This window comes from Rutidosis leptorrhynchoides, chromosome 4, assembly GCF_046630445.1.
Source record: "Rutidosis leptorrhynchoides isolate AG116_Rl617_1_P2 chromosome 4, CSIRO_AGI_Rlap_v1, whole genome shotgun sequence".
In the NCBI taxonomy this organism is placed as follows: Eukaryota; Viridiplantae; Streptophyta; class Magnoliopsida; order Asterales; family Asteraceae; genus Rutidosis; species Rutidosis leptorrhynchoides.
Window position 1 is genome coordinate 52,424,334 of NC_092336.1, and position 23,751 is coordinate 52,448,084.

Genomic DNA, 23,751 nt, shown 5'->3' on the forward strand with positions numbered 1-23,751 from the left:
TACAATATATGATAATTATACGTTTGTGTGTATATATATATACATACATATTTAACATGATCTAAGAATGTTATAATATCTTATTTTGTATTAATAACAATAAGTTATAAGTATATTTTGAAACTACTAACTTAAGTTTTCAAAACGATAACCATACGTAACGTTAATTGACATAAATACTTATGACCTATAATGTTTATACATATATCGTATAAGTAATGTATTTAATCACTTTTTAAGGACTTAAATACATAAAACAATATAAGTGTATTCACAAAAGATAGCTATATTTGAATCCTCATTCCATTTTTCACAAAATTTCTATACGTATATCTAGAGTATATGTACTCGTATCATACCTAGCTCCTATATGTATTTACTATTGGTATATACACATCAAATCACCACCAACCAGCCCTTGTTCAATGCCTTATGTATAAGGTAATTACTTTGTATGATTGCTTGACTAAATACATAAGATTACAAGCTTGAAATTTGTCCATGTCCCCCCCCCCTTGATCACGTTTTTAAGGAGTAAGAAGTACTCCATTTTTGATTCACTTTTACTTCAAATCTTTAGCTAAAAACACACACACTCTCAAGAGCCTTAAACTCCATAACCATTCAGCAAGAAACCATGAAGATCTAGCCATAGAAACAAGCCTTAAACACCATAAGAAAACCTTTACAAAAACACTTCAAGAATCCTTTCCAAGAACACAAACTTACTTCCAATCTTTCATCCAATTCCATCACCCTTTTGGTTCTAGGTTCTTACTCCTCTTTTACAGCAATCTTGTCCAAGTAACTGGAGGTAGTAACTTTGTTCATAACCTTATTCGATTCATATATATATAGCTATCTTATTTTGTGGTATAAAATTTTAACAACAAGAACATAGTTTGAATGTTTTCAAACTTGTTTGCAAACTAAATAGATCCTTCTAACTTAACTTTTAAAATACTTCAAGACCTGTAATATAACATAAATATATGCTAATTTAACAAGGTATAACTTGGTTTTTCAAAGAACACCTTAAAAACTGAATTTACGACGTCGGAGTGTAACCGGGGGCTGTTTTGGGTTGGATAATTAAAAACCATCTTGAACTTTGAATTGGAGGTTTATATTCTGGAAAAATGATATTTCTTATGAATATGTTAACACATAAAAATTTCATGATTTAATTCAAAGTATAAGTATTTTTAGAAAAATGGTCATTAAATGATATTTTTGTAACAAAAATGATTAACTTCATAAGTTTTACTAAAGTTTGACCTATGACCTGTGATTTCGAATACAAACTAAGGTATTTATAGTTCATAGTCTTAAAGAGGGACTCGATCCAAGGAAGTGGCAAGTTGAACCAACGAAAACGGAGTTGTAACGAAGAAACTATGACCAAAACGAGATTGGATATCTAAGACTAGTTTAGCCACGAAAATTATTGGAGAAAATTAAAAAAATCACATCTTTCTAAAATAACATGATATTTTATGTATATGTACTCATAATTTAATTTTATATGGTTCAGGATCACCCGTAAACAATACGAGAAGATTAATCATAAGATCCCATGATTGTACGCAACACGTCATTTGACAACACCGGTACCGTGGGTCAAGATTAATCTCGACCAATACATATACGATGGGGGTTTTATTTATTTCATTGGGGGTTTATTAAACACCTAAAAATGAACCATTAAAATTGAATTACTAACATCGGACTGCTAACTACGGACTAAGAAATTATTAAAAGTATTAAGAGTATAATAAGTATATATATGTGACGATTGTTTTAAAAAGAAAAGGTATTGATATATTATATATGGATAGGTTCGTGATATCAATCGGAGACCAAGTCGAAATTACATATCTTCAAGACAAAAGTGAGTATATAGTCCCACTTTTAAACTCTAAGTATTTCGGGATGAGAATACATGTATTTTATGTTTTACGTTATGGACACAAGTAACTGAAAAATATATTCTACGTTGAGTTGTACCACTGGCATACTTCCCTGTAGCTTGGTAACTATTATTTACAGCGGTATTGTAAACGTGAATCCTGTTGATAGATCTATCGGGCCTGACAACCCCAACCGGACTGGACGACCAGTATTCAACGGTTGCACAGTACTTCGTTTCGTGACTACACTTGGTACGGTGTAGTAAGATTTCATAATAAAGGGAATATGCGACGTGATTAAATGTTAAGTATGGTTACCAAGTGCTCAACCACTTAGAATATTTTTATTAAAATGTTTATATATGAAATCTTGTGGTCTATATTTATATCGCTGCCGGCATTAAACCTATATCTCACCAACTTTATGTTGACGTTTTAAACATGTTTATTCTCAGGTAATAATTAGAAGCTTCCGCTGCAACATGTTGAATTTAAGCAGGATCTTGCGTACTCATATTTGTGTCAAAAACAAAACTGCATATTCGAGGATTTGTATTGTAAAATATGCTAGAAATCGTGTTGTTATCATCATATGTAAAGTTTGTAAGTCTAAGAATATCGCTAAACGATAATCATCTTTTTATTGTCTAAAGCTTGTATTAAAATAAGAGTTATGGTTTTTAATGTAATATAAATGCAGTTGTTCTTTTAAAAATGTCGCATATAGAGGTCAATACCTCGCAATGAAATCATACGTTATCTAACTCGTTCTTAAGGTTAAGGACGGGTTATGACAGAATGATTACGAGCATTCCAGGAAACGACAACATGATAGATGGGACTATCATCAGCGTCAGATCATGAGCAGGCTGTCACCTCAGGATCACTATGTACTGACTCGACCTGCTTACTATCCTCCACACCAGCCCGAGATGATACCACCATATACTCTCTACGACCCTAACCAGGCCTATCAGTACACCTATCACCAACTATGGAACCCGGACGATGACATGAACTGGAACCCCTATCCAGATTGATATAGTTCTTGTTGGTGATTTCTATGATTTTTATCTTTTTATTATTTCTATTTATTTATGTTTGAACACATTATATTTTGATACTTTTATGTAAGTTTAATATTTTTATTATGTTGTACTAATATTTCATATTTGATTTGAAAGTGGGATTTAAAGTCCCATTTCAAATTACCATGCATGTTTATATTTGTATGTATGTATATTTTCAATTGTACACAACAGGGTAAAACAGCGCATTTTCAAAGACTGACATTAAGTTCAGCAAAAGCTACTGATTTTGACGACAAAACGAAAAACAAATGTGATGTAACAACAAGACGGAATGAACAAATGATGTGCACCATTTATCATTCAACAAACAAACGCCAATATGTTTGGAAACTTTGGTAAAATTTAATCATTTTTCTACGCTAATCACCCTCAATAATTTAAATTGTTACTGATTTCTTGCAAATGAGGGCATTGCAAGATCTTAAGTGTGGGAAGGGGTTAAATTCTTTCGGATTTTTAAAATTTTAACTTATACACTTGGTTACCATTAAAAATACTAGTAACGCAGTAGTTGTATTAGAATCTAGTGCTCTCTGATAATAAAGAACAGCCCTAGTCTTATATACTGACTACCCAATTCTAGTAAAATTTTTAAAAAATTTTCAAATAAATGAATTCAAAATCATGTTTATACATATTTATGAACGATAAAACTAGGTGTTAATACCGAAATTATTGTTACCTCGGAAAGGACATAAATTGAGAAACAAACCAAAATGTTAGAATTCATTTAAAATGGAATAGAGGACAATAAAAAGGAAAATAAAAGCCAAGTGTGGGAAAAATTTACCAAGTTATTTTGAACATATATCATATATTTGTGTAAAAATAATTGAAGATACTTTTGTTTTGGACAAAATTAACCGTTTTACCCAGAAAATTGTAATATATTTGAAAGAAAGATGGATCTACATGATGAATCAATTCCATCATTAAAAGGAAGTAAAGTCTTTCGAAAAAGAAACGCGCTTCTTGATTTAGGTCAGGAAGTTGTCGTCCAGACCAGTTGTAGAGTCTACGAAAAACCTTGAAAATTTTTCTCGAAAATCAGCTGGAAATCCACGGACCTCAGCATCAAACAGGGTCGTCAAATGGTCAGACTTATCCTAACCATGAGAGGATCTGTCTAGTAAAATGGGGAGGGCGCCGTGCAAATTAGCTTGATAAGACTAATGAATCAGACCCCCAGAAATGATAATCTCCTTAAAGATCAAAAATCAGCTTTTAAGACTGATATTACTCAATCCTAGAGATTGACTTTTAAAGATTGAGAATTCAAACTCATGGAATTCGATGATATCTAAACTCGAGCTTGAATGAGAAAATATTTTGATCAAAATTATAAACCGATTTGTTTTCTGAAAACCCTATTTTCAATGCGTTCATTACCATTGAACGTAAAATCCTAGGAATTCACCTGGAATTCATTAGGTCACCTAAACCAAATCGGGTGTCAACCGTAAGAATGGTGGTTGCATAGCATGGTCAAAGACATGACCTTGTGCCAGACCGAAAAAACCAAAGGGTGAGCTTTACTATTGCTCCTACAAAGGATAGTAATTGCATCCGACACATTATAGACCATAATTAAAAGCATGTCAGGGGACATTGCCTTAACAGTTGCTTGTTCAACGCTTTCCTTTACAACCGGACGGTAGTTTACCGAAAGGTAATATACGGAGCAAGTATACTGGACGTGTTGCTTTCCTAATACAAGGTTAGCAAGTGGGTGACACAAAACCGCAAGTTTTGAGCTAAAATTTTCAAATCTGAAACCCACCAATCCCACAAAAACAATTTGCAAACACCGGTGAAGGGTTATTCCGGAAAACTTATCTAGGGTAAAAGCTAGATTTAATTTTCAAAAGATCAAATGTTTTCATAAAAGATCCAATTTCCTTAAGGATCTAAATTTTCATAGTCATGTGGGACTGTAAACCACAACGTTACTATCATTGTTTATACCGCCGTATAGAAATCACTGATGTACAAAGTGTGAAGAATAAAGAAGTGATTCTAGTATTTTTTTTCAAGACTATATTGCTTGAGGACAAGCAACGCTCAAGTGTGGGAATATTTGATAATGCTAAAAACGAACAAATATTTCATAGCATTATCCCTCAAGAAAGACAAGCTTTTAGTTGCAATTGTTCTATTTACAAGTAATATTCGTTTAAATAATAAAAGGTGAAGACAAAAGACAGATTCGACGAATTGAAGATGCAAACGACCAAAAAGCTCAAAAGTACAAAGTACAATCAAAGTGGTTCAAATTATTGATAAGAAACGTCTCAAAATTACAAAAGTACAAGTCGCAAAACGCAAAATACAAGATATTAAATTGTACGCAAGGACGTTCGAAAATCCGGAACCGGGACCAGAGTCAACTCTCAACGCTCGACGCAACGGACTAAAAATTACAAGTCAACTATGCACATAAATATAATATAATATTTAAATAATTCTTAAAATTATTTATATATTATATTTATTTATTAAACCGTCGGCAAAGAAGCAAACAAAAGTACATGAGCTGGAAAAAGTGGCCATGCGATCGCATGGCCTGAAAGCCTAAATCCCATGCGATCGCATGGTGAATATTTTCTGGTGACATCCTATAAATTTCTCAGTTTTGGTTGATCTTAAATATATCTTTTTCTCTATCTCTCTCACGTATATATATATATATATATATATATATATATATATATATATATATATATATATATATATATATATATATATATATATATATATATATATATATATATATATATATATATATATATTATATAATTTTAATTTTAAATTCTAATAATAAGGGTATGTTAGCGAATGTTGTAAGGGTGTAAGTCGAAATTCTGTCCGTGTAACGCTACGCTATTTTTAATCATTGTAAGTTATGTTCAACCTTTTTAAATTAATGTCTAGTAGCTAAGTTATTATTATGCTTATTTAAGCCGAAGTAATCGTGATGTTGGGCTAAAATATTAAGACGGGGTAATTGGGCTTTGTACCATAATTGGAGTTTGGACAAAAGAACAACACTTGTGAAAATTAGACTATGGGCTATTAATGGGCTTTATATTTGTTTAATTAAATGATAGTTTGTTAATTTAATATAAAGATTTACAATTGGACGTACCTATAAATAACCATATACACTCGATTGGACACGATGGGCGGGATATTTATAAGTACTAATAATTGTTCATTTAACCGGACACGGGAATGAATTAATAGTTAATGGACTTATTAAAACAGGGGTGAATTATATACAAGGACACTTGGTGTAATTATAGTTTAAGTCCCCAATTAGTTGGAATATTTGACTTCGGATATAAGGATAATTTGACGAGGACACTCGCACTTTATATTTATGACTGATGGACTGTTATGGACAAAAACCAGACGGACATATTGAATAATCCAGGACAAGGTACAATTAACCCATGGTAATAAACTAAAATTAACACGTCAAACATCATGATTACGGAAGTTTAAATAAGCATAATTTATATATTTCATATTTAATTGCACTTTTAATTATCGCACTTTAATTTATTGTCATTTTATTTATCGTACCTTTTAATTATCACAAATTTTATTTTATCGCACTTTTATTTATCGCAATTTCATTATCGTTATTTACTTTACGCTTTAAATTAAGTTATATTTATTTTTAATATTTTACATTAGGTTTTAACTGCGACTAAAGTTTTAAAATCGAAAAACCGGTCATTAAACAGTAAAAACCCCCTTTTATAATAATAATACTACTTATATATATTTTTGTATTTTTACTATTATAAGTAAAAAAATATAGCGTTAAACTTGGCGAGTTCCCTGAAGACGAACCGGACTTACTAAAAACTACACTACTATACGATTAGGTACACTGCCTATAAGTGTTGTAGCAATGTTTAGGTATATCTATTCTATAAATAAATAAATATCTTGTGTAAAATTGTATCGTATTTAATAGTATTACCTTGTAAAAATATAACTATTTCGTATACACCTCTACGTACATCATGCACATAAGTTGGTACAAAATATAATATATATTATTTTAATATTGAAAAGGAAACTACTCCGTTATCTATATCTCAACCTCAAATATACTAAACAAAAGTGAAAAGTAAAGTCCACTTATGTTCTTTGTTTCTAAAGAAGAATTTATTAAATTCGTTAGTAGTTAGTTATTTGATACTATGTAATTATAAATGTTTCAGATTCAAAAGCCTTACCATTTACAAATACAAATAAAAATTTAAAGAAGTGTTGTTTTGAGCTGTCAAATTGCTACGCCTATCCTCATTTCAAATATTCCACACATATAATATGGAGTAGTTGTAGATACCACTAAACTTCACCAAACTCACTTGTTCACTAAAATAATGATCATACACATTTTTTTATAGCTATAAATCATTAGTTAATTAACATATCTATGTACTGACTTCATTATTTCAATCACATTAATTTAATGATTATTTATTTAAGTATTATATATATATATATATATATATATATATATATATATATATATATATATATATATATATTCTAAAATACCCATATACTTCGTTAACTAAAAAAATAATATATTTTTTTTTCGTTAATTGTTTAAAATACGGGTATCACAACTCCACCTACTTAAAAAAAATTTCGTCCTCAAAATTGAAAGAAGTTATAGAATCGAAACGCACCAATTAGAAAACAAATGAGGGTGCTCGGCCCGCATGGTTTTCTCGAGTTCCCAAGTGGCCTCGCTAGCAGAATGATTCTTCCATTGAACTTTAACGAAAGGGGTGGAACTTTTACGAGTTACTCGCTCCTCGCGTTCTATAATATCCTCGGGTTCTTCAACATAAGAAAGATCAGGTCGAATTTTAGAAAAAGGATATTGCACCACGTGCAATGGATGATAGTTGTAACCCCGCAACTGAGATACGTGAAATACGTTATGAACATGAGATAACTGTGGCGGTAATGCTAAACGATAAGACACTTCACCAACTCGATCCAATATCTCAAACAGTCCAATATATCGAGGACTGAGCTTTCCTTTCAAACCAAAACGGCGTATACCCTTCCAAGGTAACACCTTTAAAAACACATTATCACACACCACAAACTCTAACGGACGTCGGTGTTTATCTGCATACACTTTCTGTCTCAATTGGGCCTCATTCAGTCGATTCGTAGCTATAGCAACCTTTTCATTAGTCACTCTAACCAACTCAGGTCCTTCAATCAATTTATCTCTCGTTTCATTCCAACAAACTGTCGCGCTACCCTTTCGACCATAAAGCATCTCAAATGGTGCCATACAGATACTTGCCTGCCAACTATTATTATAAGCAAATTTTACCAAACATAAGTACTCATCCCAGTTTCCCTTCCAATCTAGGGCACACGCTCGAAGCATATCTTCCAAGATCTATATCGTACGCTTAGACTGTCCATCAGTTTGTGGATGAAAAGCAGTACTAAGCTTCAATCGCGTACCCCAAGCACGTTGAGATATCATCCCACTTCCACACGGGAATGTCCAACGGCAGTAACAAACCACTAGCACGTTGGTGCTCAATCTTTACTTGTTGACAAGTGATGTCAAAGCTAAGGGGTATAAAATACTATTAAATTTTACAAGAAAATACTATTAAATACGATACAATTTTACACAAGATATTTATTTATTTATTGAATGGATATACTTAAACCTAGCTACAACACTTATAGGCAGTGTACCTAATCGTACAGTAGTGTAGTTTTTAGTAAGTCCGGTTCGTTCCACAGGGAATCTTTTTCACAAAGCTTAACGCTATTGATATTGCTCAAAATGAACATATATTTAGTCGCAATATCGGTCCAAAATAATAAGTTTGTATTTGTATTTGTATCACTTTTCGGTTGTAATTGTACAATTAAATAAAAGTGAATGACGAAGAGCGAAGAATGAAGAATATGTCAAAACACGAGAATGTACAAGCAACAGAACATGAGGTACAAGCCCACGAAGCATAGGTATTTTGTCGACCTACCAAAGATGAATTGCATATGACTCAAACCCATGATGAATAAAAAATAATAATACATTAGGTTTGTGTTGTTGCTTTATGTATTAAATTAAATCTAAGAGAAGTGTGGGTCAAGTTGAGATCAAGTATTACGGAGTAATAATATGGAGAGACGGATTGGAGCTAGGAATATTTGAAGAAAGCAAGTGGCTAGCAATTATTATATATAGCTAGTTCACCATTTCAATGAGGGTCTGACACATTTAGCACTTAGTTTAAATTTATACCATATAATTGTAGGCCAATGTTGGCTCTTTGCCTATTTAAAACATCAAGAACCGGAGACAACAAGTTCACAAAGAGAGTTCCAACAAAGTGGTTAGTACACATTTCCAAACACACAACACAAATACACAACTCATCTATATTTTTAGAATACGCAGGAAAAAAATTCAGGAGATACTACACAAAAATAGTAGTCTTTATTTTACCAAAGTACTCTGTACTATATTATTTTCAGTTCCAAGTGAAATATTTAGGATAGTTTTTGTATCAAAGGGTGTATTGTTCGTGATTAAGGGTATTATTGTACGCGTGAAAAGGGTATTGTTATTGTATTTTTCTACCGTTTGAAGTTGATGAAAGTGAAGAATTTTTAGTAAGTCTACCCTGTTAAAATTATCGTTATTATTATGTTTGTATATTTATATTTTTATGTTTTCCTTAGTATAATGAGTAGCTAATTTCTCTAGTGTTTGCTTAGATGTAGAGCCCCTAGTGAAATGGATTGTTATCATTTGCAAAATAAAAATGTAACTTAAGTGTTTTTAATATTGAGCCTAATTAAATGAACCATTATTATGTAATTGGATATTTAACCCCTGTCACTTAATTTATGAGATAAAAATAACGAAAGTTATTTTTATTTATATAAATTAAGCTTCAACATTAAAAGTGATTTAGACGAGCTTATGAATAATTTACTAACACTAAATTAGGAATAAAGTTCGGTGGTTTGGGTAATATCACTAGTCATATAATAGTGAAATTGTAAAAAGGGAAACCGTTATGATTTGGGTTTTGGCGAAGGTCAAAACTGGGTTGGGTCTCAATTTAAATACTTAGGGACTAGTAACTAACTAAATAAAATCCGGTGAAAATTAGATTTAATTTAGTTAGTCAAAACTTTATATTTATTCGAAAGAAAAATATAAGTTTATTACTAAACATTTTTATACGAGCTTAACTTAAAACAATCCATGGACCTAGGGGTGACACATTTAAGTAAACACTCCTATTTTTATATATTGTAAAATCATTATTATTATTTACGTATTATTTATACAGCAAAAAAAAAACTAAGAAAATACAATCAATATGCATCAGTTTACACGAACTGTTTTGTCACATCCCATATAAATGGTATTAAGTAGAAATATGAGTACTGTAGCAGATAAGGTCAATTTTAGGGTTTTAAGTATAATATTATTATATTTAAGTTATTAAGTTATAATTAGTTTTAATTATATTAAATACTTTAATAAATGTTTTAATCTTATAATTAGTATTAATTATTATAACTAATAATTAGTAATTAGTTTATAAATTAGTTAATTATTATAATTCCTGTTAGTTTATATTAATTTAATTAAAAACATGTTAATTAGTTAATTTAATCATATAGTTTTATTAAAAAGTTATTATTTTACTAATTACCATTTAGTAATAAAATTGTTGCATCATAATTAGTATAATTTCATTTAGTTCCTTTTTAAGTTAAATCTTGTAATCTTGTAATTTTATTTATGAAGTAAATTAGTTAAGTTATTTTCCATTATTGTTATATTATAAATTCCTAATACAAAACCCCCTTTAAATTAGTTTAACATCAAAGACTATTAAAAACCATTAAACACTCAATCTCCCTGTGGAACGAATCGGATTTACCTATAAAACTAAACTACACGGATAGGACCAGTTGCCTATATATGTGTGAAATCAACCCGAATTCATTAAAACACCATATATACAAGAAATCAATTCGTGTAACAAAATAACTCAAATCCGTTCAAAATAAAGGTTACGTTTCAATGCATCAACTTTTTGGCGTCGCTGCCGGGGAGTTGGCAGTTAAATAAATAGATAATTTTTCTGATTCGTAGTAGTAGTTGGATTTGTACGTGGACCGGGTTGTTGGATCACCAATTTTATTGGTCAATAGAAGGATCCTGCCCCTCTGCTGCATCTTTTGGCTATTCGAAACGTGGGCAAAATCAGAAGGAAAATCTGTTTGTTTAAGGGTTTTTATCATTGTTTTTATGTTATTCGATCCTCTCGAGGAAATTCATTTCCAAGAAAGTTCAAAGTTTTTGAATAAATCCTTTAGTTCTTTGTACAATTTCCCAAATTGTATGATCCGGTCAATCTTAAACTCATTAAACTTAATCCGGAACCTCAAAGAATTAATAAAAGGACAAAAACAACAAAAAGAAATAGGAAGTACTAGTAATTTTAAAACACCGAAAAAACACTAAAGAGAAACAAGTAGGTAACCCTAGATAAACCTTTAGTGTTGTGATCTCATAATAGAAATTAATGTATGAACTTACGTTCCTCCAACGCTGAATTAACTCCTTCACATCCTGAACCCGAAAGGAAATTCCACGAACGCTTAAGAGCTCAAGAAGTAGAATCTCTTGCTAAAAATTTAGAGTCACTTTCCTTAGAATCCGACTCTGAACCAATAATTCAACCAATCATAGAGCCAATTATTAAAGAAGAAGGAGAAATGGCTGATACAAATCAAACGATGGAAGCATTAATGAAGGCCACAAGAAAAGGTCAAGGCCATGCAATCATCCAACCCACGATGAGTGATGGCTTTGAAATAAAAGGTCAATTTTTACACATGGTGACTAATACATGTCAATTCGGTGGAGCCCCAAATGAGGATGCTAACGAGCATCTTCGTAAGTTTGTAAGCATTTGCAAGCTTTTCAAAATCAAAGATGTCACCGATGAAGTTGCATGTTTAAAAATCTTTCCATGGTCCTTAAAAGATGATGCAAGAGATTGGCTAGACTCATTACCAGAAGGTTATATTGAAAACTGGAATGATATGATGGATAAGTTTTTGTCAGAATTCTTTCCTGCTTCAAAAGCAGCAAAATTGCAAAGTGATATAAATCACTTTATGCAAAAGCCTAATGAAACTCTTTATGAAGCTTGGACCCGATTCAACAAAATGCTTAGGGTATGTCCTCAACACGGGTTGAATACATTCCAAAAGGTCCAAATATTCTATAAAGGAGTCAATGTGGCAACTAGAAAAGATATAGATGTTGCAGCCGGAGGTTCGATCATGAAGAAAACACCTGAAGACGCTCACACAATCATTGCTGATTTAGCTTCCCATTCCCATAATTGGCATCAAGAAATAGAATTCTCTAGATCATCAAATGTTGCTAGTATTGAAAGCAATGATGAAATTGCTTCTTTAAAAGTTCAAATAGCAAATCAAGCAAGGCAAATCGAGAAAGTAACCAAGGAAATGCATGCTATCAGAGTAGGATGTGAACTATGCCAAGGTCCCCATCTTACTAGAGATTGTGATCAAAGTACAATGGAAGAGCAGGCAAATTTCTTAGGTTACTTACGAAAAGGTGAAATGAACTTCAGTGATTTTCCAGCTATAGAAGCAAACAACCGAAAATATCCTCCTATAAACAGCTATCAAGTAGGAGGACCTTCAGGATCAAATAATAATAACTATCAAAATAATAATAACTATCAAGGAGGAAATCCAGGTTACCAAAATAACCGGAATTTCCCAAATCAAAATCAAAGAAATCCGCCACCAGGTTATAATAACCGAAATCAACCTCAACGAAATTATCAAAATAATTTCCAACACAATCAACCACAACCACTAGCACTTATGCAACCACAACCATTAGCAATTATGCAACCTCAACCTGAGAGGAAATCTAGTTTAGAAGATCTCTTAAGAGATTTTATGGTTAAGCACGAGCAAAATGCAGAGCTCCAAACTCAGCAAATCCGAAATCAACAAGCCACAATACAAAACTTAGAAAGGGATGTTGGAAGGATATCACAGTTACTATCAGAGAGACCACCAGGTACTCTCCCCTCAAATACTCAAGTGAATCCCAACAACCCCCAAACAAGGAACGAGCATGTAAATGCTATAACTACTAGAAGTGGTTTAACTACTAAACCGGAGACTCTTAAGTCCCCGGAAGTTCCTTTATGTCCTTCTGTTTTACAAATTCCGGTGGATGAAAATGAGCAAGTTGACAAAGAACAAGAGAAAGATGATCCACCTGAGGTCATACCAAAGAAAAGTGAAGAACCAACAGTAAAGGTGCATAAGGAACCCATTCCATACCCAAAAGCATTAAAGAAAGACAGACTCGCAAGGCGGTATGAGAAATTTGCGAACATGATTAAGCAAATTAGCATTAACATGCCACTCGCGGAGGTTCTTAGGGATATGCCCAATTACGGGAAGTTTTTAAAGGATCTCATATCCTCAAAGGGTAAATACCACGACGTTTCTGCCACATTCCTCCATGAGGAATGTTCGGCCATCTTAAAGAAACAAAATGTACCTCCAAAATTAGGAGACCCTGGTAGTTTTATCATACCATGTATGATGGGTGATTCGGTAGTGTACGATGCACTAGCCGACCTAGTTGCAAGTGTTAACTTAATGCCTTACTCGTTATATTTAAAACTTGACTTAGGAGACTTAAAACCAACCCGAATGGGTATTCGATTAGCAAACCAATCATTTGATACTCCCATAGGTATAGCCGAGGATATACTTGTAAAAGTTGGTTCACTTATCTTTCCCGTCGAGTTCGTTATTCTAGAAATGCAAGAGGACACAAAAGTTCCTATCATTTTAGGACGTCCTTTCCTAAACACTGCAGATGCTATCATTAATGTCCAAAAAGAACAATTGAGTCTAGGTGTGGGAAACGAGAGAATAATTTGTCACATTGACAAAGCCATGAAAAGACCCACTTCTACCGATGACTCTTGTTTTCAAATTGATGTTATAGATCTTTGTGTCGAGAATGAATTGAAGGAGCTACTTGAAATTGATATCCCGGGGTTAGCCCCGGTAAGTGAGAATGAATACTTCAATATTGATAAAGATTTTGATGAGTTGATGAAGGTGGTCACGGATGACGAGACCATAATAGAAGAAATTCCCATGGAAGAGGAATCGTTTGAGGAAATCAAAAATGAAGATAGATTCCGTATAAAAAATTCCTTAGAAGAACCACCCGTACTAGAGCTTAAAGAGCTACCCAAACACTTGGAGTATGCTTATCTCGAAGGTACATCTCAATTACCAGTAATTATTGCTTCACATCTTTCATATAATGAGAAGGATAAGCTAATTTCTGTATTAAAAACCCATAAAAAGGCTATAGCCTGGAAAACAACCGACATTCCGGGAATAAACCCGTCTTATTGTACACATAAAATTCTCCTTGAGAATGACTATAAACCCGTAGTACAAAGACAACGCAGGCTAAATCCCAACATGAAAGAGGTTGTTAAAAAGGAGGTCGTCAAGCTTCTTGACGCCGGGTTAATCTACCCCATCTCCGATAGTCCATGGGTTAGTCCAGTACAAGTAGTACCCAAAAGGGGGGTACAACCGTTATATTAAATGAAAAGGACGAACTCGTCCCAACTAGAACAGTTACCGGCTGGAGAGTCTGTATTGATTACAGACGTCTAAATGATGCCACTAGAAAGGATCATTTCCCGTTACCTTTTATTGATCAAATGCTTGAATGATTAGCGGGAAAAGAATATTATTGCTTTTTAGACGGTTTCTCCGGTTACTTCCAAATTCCAATTGATCCCAACGACCAAGAAAAGACCACATTCACTTGTCCTTTCGGTACCTTTGCCTATCGCCGCATGCCGTTTGGTTTATGCAATGCACCCGGAACCTTTCAAAGGTGCATGATGGCAATCTTTGATGATATGGTAGAGGATTGTATGGAAGTCTTCATGGATGACTTTTCCGTGTTTGGAGACTCCTTTGAATCATGTCTTTTCAATCTAGAACGTATGCTTATCCGATGTGAGAAAGCAAACTTGGTCCTAAATTGGGAAAAATGCCACTTCATGGTGAAGGAGGGCATTGTACTTGGTCACAAAATATCTCGTGCGGGAATAGAGGTAGATAAAGCTAAAATTGAAGTTATCTCTAAGCTACCTAAACCATCAAATGTTAAAGCAATTAGAAGCTTTCTTGGTCACGCAGGATTCTATAGGCGATTTATCAAAGATTTTTCTAAAATCGCCCGCCCATTGACCAAACTTCTTGAAAAGGATGCTCCATTTGACTTCGATTCTAATTGCGAGAATGCATTCTCGATTCTAAAGTCAAAACTCACACAAGCTCCAATTATGGTATCTCCAGATTGGAGTATGCCATTTGAGCTAATGTGTGACGCAAGCGACTATGCTTTAGGTGCTGTTTTAGGACAACGTCCCGATAATCATTTTCTTCCGATTTATTATGCAAGTAAAACTCTAACGGGAGCCCAAATTAATTATACCACCACGGAAAAAGAACTCCTAGCGGTTGTTTATGCATTTGATAAATTTCGATCATATTTGGTGTTGTCCAAGACCATTGTTTACACGGACCATTCGGCACTTAGGTATTTATTCTCGAAACTAGATGCAAAACATCGTCTCATACGTTGGGTTCTTTTACTTCAAGAATTTGACATTGAGATACGTGACAAGAAAGGAGCTGAGAATCTAGCTGCCGATCATTTATCCCGACTTGAAAACCCCGAATTAGATAAACTTGATGATACAATCATCAAAGATACATTTCATGACGAATCTCTAATGAGGGTTGAAAAAGAATCTGAAATCCCATGGTTTGCCCATTTTGCAAACTATCTTGCTTCAGACATTCTACAAAAAGGACTTACTTATCAGCAAAAGAAGAAATTCTTTGCAGATTTGAAGTCATATTTCTGGGAATACCCAGACCTATTTCGTGTTGGTGCGGATCAAATAATTCGCCGTTGTGTGTACGGACAAGAAGCTCAACAAATTCTTGAGCATTGCCATCAAGGGCCAACCGGCGGTCATTTCGGACCAAACCACACTGCAAGAAAAATCCTTGAATCGGGCTTTTATTGGCCCACGATCTTTAAAGATGCCCATGATTTCGTTCGGACTTGTAACGCATGCCAACGAACGGGTAACATCACGAAAAAGGATGAGATGCCTCAAACCGGCATCCAAGTTTGTGAAATCTTTGACATTTGGGGAATCGATTTCATGGGACCCTTTCCAAGTTCACATAAGTGCAAGTACATACTAGTAGCCGTTCACTATGTATCCAAGTGGGCTGAAGCAAAAGCTTTGCCTACAAATGATGCTAGGGTGGTGGTAAACTTCTTGAAAAATCTCTTCTCACGCTTTGGAATCCCAAAAGCACTCATATCCGACCGAGGAACACATTTTACCAACAACCTTCTTGAAAAGGTGTTGAAGAAGTATGGCGTAACTCATCGTTTCTCTACTTCGTACCACCCGCAAACAAGTGGTCAAGTGGAGAACACGAATCGTGCCTTAAAACGCATACTTGAGAAGACGGTTAATAACAACCCTAAAATCTGGCAACGCAAGTTAGATGACGCGTTGTGGGCTTTTAGGACTGCGTATAAAACACCAATAGGTACCACACCATTTAGACTTGTATACGGTAAAGCGTGTCATCTACCTGTTGAAGTTGAACACAAGGCATACTGGGCTATGAGAGAATGTAATACTGACCTTGTACAAGCCGGAGAAAATAGGTTATCACAACTTAACGAACTAGATGAATTAAGATTACAAGCCTACGAAAATTCTAAAACATATAAAGAAAAAACTAAAGTATGGCATGATGCACGATTAAAAAAGAAAGAATTTGAACAAGGGGATAAAGTATTGGTATTCCAATCACGTTTCAAGTTTTCACCTGGTAAACTTAGATCCCGATGGAATGGGCCATATATAATAAAACAGGTTTTTCCATCTGGATATGCAGAGTTGTATGGTAAAGACGGTGGAACTTTCAAAGTGAACGGACACAGACTCAAGTTATACTTTGAAGAAATCAATACTACGGAAAGATACGAAACCACCTTCTACCCTAAGGACAAATAAATTCAGGGTAACTCTAAGGTTTTAAACTCCATTCTTGATTTTTATTCTTATCTTTAAGAGTGGGGTTAGATTGGTCTTTCCCTAGCAGACCCTAAAGAACTAGTCTTCTCCCTCCATTCTACCTTTTTAATTTCTTTTTGTTTTTATTGTGTAATTTCAAGATGCGCAGTCAGTATATCTACAACCATTTCATTTTAAAGTGCGATAAGATTTTACCGAGGGATGTGGTGTTAGATATTAAGAAAAGATGCGATAAGGCGAGGAAAGAAGAAAGACAGAAACTAAATGAGACAAACTATGCAAGAGGAAAATCTAAATCAGCTAAAAGGCGTAGAGCACGTCATTTGGGTAAATGTGTGAAATGTGGAAAACCGACTCACTCCGGAGATTGCCCAAAGAACCAAACGGACTCTAATTACGAGTACGTAACCTTATGCCGAGAAGGGCCTTTAAAATGTGCAGAAGAAAACCTCTTAAACCAGCGAGGTTACGCCTACGAAGCAATGGGGAGCAAAATAATGCGACTCCACTACGAGGCGAGCCAACGAGGCTTCACTCTTTAAATCTTTTTCTCGCCAATTGTGTGTTTGTGCATTTTTGTGTGTAATGTTTTGGTGTGTTTGGTTTGTTTTTGTTTGTTGTATATTCTTTTAAAACGGTCTACCATTTAAAAGTGATGAACCTTGAGTTCAATATGTTTTCATTAAAAACGATAAATGTTAAGTGTTACAACTGAATTATCGTTTTTCAAATTGCACGAAATTTCTTGTTGGATTCATAAGATATCTGTTAAATAGTAAACCACAAAAACAAAATAAAAATTTTAAAAAAAAATCCTTTCTACTAAATTGAAGGTGAAACGCCTTGAGTTTAACTTGTTTCTTTGAAAATGAAAATGTTAGGTGTCACAACTGAATTTTCATTCTTCAAAATTGCACAGAATTATTTTTTGTTAAATTCTAAAAGTCTATAGTAGATTGAAAAAAATATACCTTTTTATCAATAACCGTAAAAATATATAACTTGTAAATCTTTGTCGTGGATAATGATAGGTTTGCCGACCGAATTTATCTCTACCTAGTCGATAGGAAACAAAGTTTTAAGTTTGAAAATTAGTTGATTTAAGGGTATACAACAAAAATAGAGTGTATTTTAATTCATTTAATTTTTATTTTTCATGTACTTGTTTTTAAAATTAAAAACGTTAATCTTTTTAACACAAAAATAGAGTGTTTTATTTTATTTTAATTTTGTTTTCGAAAAAGATTTAAAACTTTAACTTTTAATGGATTGAATTTTATAAATTGAAATTAAAAATTTATAAACGGATTAAGATCAGGTATAACAACCGAATTTCTGTTCCAAATATAAATTTATAAAAGATATTTTAAAATCAATTGATTATAAGTTTTAAAATAAAAAAAAATATTAGCGGTGTGTTTTAATATTCTCTTTTGCTTTTATTTGTATATACAGAAATTTTAAGTGTGGGGTAAAATTTTTGTACTCTTGAAGTACAACCCCATATTTTGTATGTTTTTAAAATGGTTTTGATAGGTACAGAAGAAAATGCAATTAGACGAAACGAAACATCAAATTACATTGTGATACAAAAATTGGATACAATCATAGGTAAAACAATTTAAGAAAATCCAAATCGGTTAACAAAGGAAGTTCCAAATATTCTACACTTTTTGTCCTCTCAAATTTATAAATTATTATCTGATTTTATGTAATGAGGGCATTACATAATCTTAAGTGTGGGGTGGGAATATATAAATTCTCGAGAACTTATAAGTTATTGGTTTTTATGAAAAATTTGAAAATTTGGAAACAAATATATCTAATCAATTTTTAAGGTAACTACGAGCAATTAAAGATCAGGTGTAAAAACCGGAATTGTTGTCTCCATACAGTAAAAATACATAAGTATATTTGTTTAAAACGTATAAAAGAAAAAGAAAAAAACATTTATAACAAGAATTTATAAATCCTTATGTTAAGAACCATTTATCACATGTTTCTTTGAAGTTTATGGCAGATATCATTGCTAAGGAATGTATAAACCTGAATATTCCATTATCACGAGTAATAGAGGATGAATCAAGTCCATCCCATAAGGAAGTAAAGTCTTCCAAATTGACACACTTGCTAACTTATGTTAGAAGATGTAGTCCAGAACAGCTGTAGGTTGACGAAAAATCTTGAAAAGTCATCCCTAAAATCGGCTGGAAATCCACCTAACCTCAGCATCAAACAGGGTTTTTGGTGGTCAGATTTATCCTAACCATGAGAAGGATAAGTTTCGTACAATGGGGGGCACAATGCAAATTAGCTTTTAAGACTAATGAATCTAATCCCCAGATGGATGATCTCCGTAAAGATTAATAGCATCTATGTTTGACCGCGGTCAACATACATATGCCATAACAAATTGAGGTGTGCAAACTCATGGTTCACCGATGATATTTGGACACGATATAATTTTGTTCTAAAACTTATGCTATTTTATGAATTATATTGTGTAAAACTATTTTTGGACAATTGGCTTCAAGTTCCATGATACTACAATCATGGGGGCGAATAGCTTGCTAATCGCCGACTGAGACTTCGGTTTTCAGTTACCCTCAACCAGAATTTGAGGTTAAAACCGGAAAACGTGTCAAGTGTTAAAACTAGCATGACATTTTATAAAATCATAAAACGTTTTCACAAGGTCCAATTTTCCCTAAGGATCCAAATTTTTAAACCTTAATCACGAGTTTCAACTTTGTTTCTGTTGTCAGAATTTCGTTTCGTGTGGTGTGCGTGTGATTCAATAAAAATTGTGTAGTGTTTCCAACTTATTCCATATAGCGTGTGTTTCATTTCGTGTAGCGTGTGTTGTGTGATTTAATGTTCGATAAGGAAAAATATGTAATGTTCCAATTCTGTTTAAAAGATGTAATTGCTTGAGGACAAGCAATGTTTAAGTGTAGGGTATTTTGATATTGCTCAAAATGAACATATATTTAGTCGCAATATCGGTCCAAAATAATAAGTTTGTATTTGTATTTGTATCACTTTTCGGTTGTAATTGTACAATTAAATAAAAGTGAATGACGAAGAGCGAAGAATGAAGAATATGTCAAAACACGAGAATGTACAAGCAACAGAACATGAGGTACAAGCCCACGAAGCATAGGTATTTTGTCGACCTACCAAAGATGAATTGCATATGACTCAAACCCATGATGAATAAAAAATAATAATACATTAGGTTTGTGTTGTTGCTTTATGTATTAAATTAAATCTAAGAGAAGTGTGGGTCAAGTTGAGATCAAGTATTACGGAGTAATAATATGGAGAGACAGATTGGAGCTAGGAATATTTGAAGAAAGCAAGTGGCTAGCAATTATTATATATTGCTAGTTCACCATTTCAATGAGGGTCTGTGTAACGACCCGTCCTAATCCTCCTGGACGAAGTCATCAACATTTGGTTCCATTGCAATGATCGATTCCAAGATATGTCCTTAACATGAGCAAATGCACAGCGGAAGACTTAATTCGTACCTGAGAATAACATGCTTTAAAAAGTCAACATAAAGTTGGTGAGATATATAGATTTGATACTAGCAGCGTAATAACTATGGACCACAAGATTTCATATATATATAAAAAAATATAATACACTCGCAAGTGTATGAAAAGCATTCTAAGTAGTGGGCACCCGGTAACTAGCCTTAACAAGAGTGTGTACCCCTGAGTTATAATAATATGTGCACCGAATCAAGTGCGTTCCGTTAACCTCGAAGTACTAAACACCCGTTCTTCTAGTTTACTAGAACAACATCTGGGTGGGGGTGTAAAACCCGATAGATCTATCTTTAGGATTCGCGCCTACCAGTTCATAAACCAATAGTTAAAGTTACCAAGCTAGGGGATTTTTGATTCAAACCCATGTAGAACGTAATTTTAGTCACTTGTGTCTATAACGTAAATCATTTATAAAAACAGTGCATGTATTCTCATCCCAAAAATATTTAAAGTTTAAAAGGGGACTATATACTCACCTAATGTATTTTGTAGTAAAAATACATATAACATCGTTGAACAAGTATAAGGTTGGCCTCCGATTCACAAACCTATATCATTTATATATATATTAACACACGTAATTGTAATCGAACAAGTTTATATATATATAACTTTATTAGTTATATCATTTTTATATTAATAACCTATAATTATTTTATATATTTAAAATAATTAAAATATAAACTTTTGTTATGTTATATATATTTTTGTATATATAAATAAATACATACATATATATCGTTTGTTTTGTTAAGATTATAACAATACTAAAATAATTTTAGTAATGATAATGATAATAATAATAGTAATGATAATAGAGTTAAAAATAATACTTTTATTATTAACGATAAAAATGATAATTTAAATAAAAATGATACTTTTAATAAAATGTTAATTTTTAATGATAACGAATACTTTTAATAATAATATTAATACTTATAATTATAATAATGATAATGATAATAATGATAATAATAATATTAATAATAATAATAATAATAATAACAATAATGTTAGTGAAATTCCTAAAATTGTAATATTAATCATTATTTTCTTAATTATAATCCTAATAATAGATGTTAACTATTATTTAATATAATAACATAACAATAACAATAATCTTAATGATAATACAAATAAATAATCACATAATAATAATAATATAATTAAGTTGCTACCTTTCATTTAAAAATTTCGGCAAAAAGATTACACCAACCGGGCTCGAACCCGAGACCTCTCGAAAACCGGATAACACCCTAACCGTTCGTCCATGACCGTTTATCTGATTAATACCCATTTTGTTTAAGTTTAAACCATTCATCTGTGTTCCCTTCTTCTTCCTCAGTTTCATTTAATCGATTATTAACCAGACATATCCAAAAATTACAGATTTAATTACAGCCTTCCAATTAATGTAAGACGACATAAATAATTAAAGGTTGATAAAAAAAAAAAATATATATATATACACGTTGTAACAGATTCTGGGAACCACGATGGGTATTATGAACTCAAATCAGATTTTGATATTAGAAGCCGTATTATACAAAATTCTCAACATGAAAAAGATCATAAATCGAACGTATAATCTTTCTCAGTCGTTAATCTAACAGAAAACTCAAACATAAATTCAAATTTCGTGATAAACACAATGGTTAACTTTTTAGGATTACAACTTTGACTCAAAAATTGAGATTCGATAGATAAAATGGATCTTTGAAACTTTGCAGTCATATTAAACGAAGGATTTCTAACAACTTGGCTTTGATAGTTTTTGTAAATTCGCTTCACAATCGATTTTGGTTGACAAGCTGAGGAACAGGGAATAACCGATTTATTTTGTTAATTTCTGTTAAAAAAAACGAAATTCAGTAATTTAGGAATCGTGTGTGAGTATTGATCGGGCTGTTTGTCATTATAAAGAGGATTATTAGGGTAGACAATGATACACGGGTATAACAGAGAAAACAGGAGATGACAAAACAGATAAAGGTTTTTATTATATCACGCCTAATATTTCTGTTTTTATAAAAAAATAAAACCGTATTTTATATATATAATACCCCTTTATATAAATAATTAATTGTGATTCAGGTTAATAATTTACTAAATATAATACCAATTAATTTATAAGAGATATCTGTATTTACTTTAGTTTATACAGATTAATTTATTTTATTAAATATAGTACCCTTTATATATTATTTATAATAATATTGATAAAGAAAAATACTGATAATAGATAATGATAATAACTAGAAGTTATAAGTTTTTCTACTAATTCAAATGATAAATTAAATGTATCAATTTTATATATTCTATTAAATAATAGAATAATGATATTATCATTAAAATAAATAATGAAAGTAAATATAATGATATTAATACTATATGTACATTAACTTATAAAATATATATGTTACAATTTCTTAATCCTGTAGTATTTTATAATTATATATAATACCTATATATATATATATATATTTATTGAATCCTTAATATCTATTAATATATTTAATATCACTAAAGAATTTATTTATATATTTATTTTCAACAATAGTTCGTGAATCGTCGGGCTTGGTCAAAGGGTAACTAGTCATCCGAATATAGATTTCACACTTTCTAGACTCTACAATACATATTTTGCTTATTGTGTCAGAAACCTATAAAGACTAAGGTTTAAATTTGGTCGGAAATTTCCGGGTCGTTACAGTACCCACCCGTTAAAGAAATTTCGTCCCCGAAATTTGATAGAGGTCGTTACGGATAACAATAAGAATGTTTTTGTGACGAGTATGAGGTAATAATGAAGTTTTATCATTATTGAGAGATATAGATAAAACGATTCGATCATGGGATGCGTACGAGTGAAGCTATCACAAAAGAGTGAAATAAGTAACATGGTACCGTTTTAACTAAT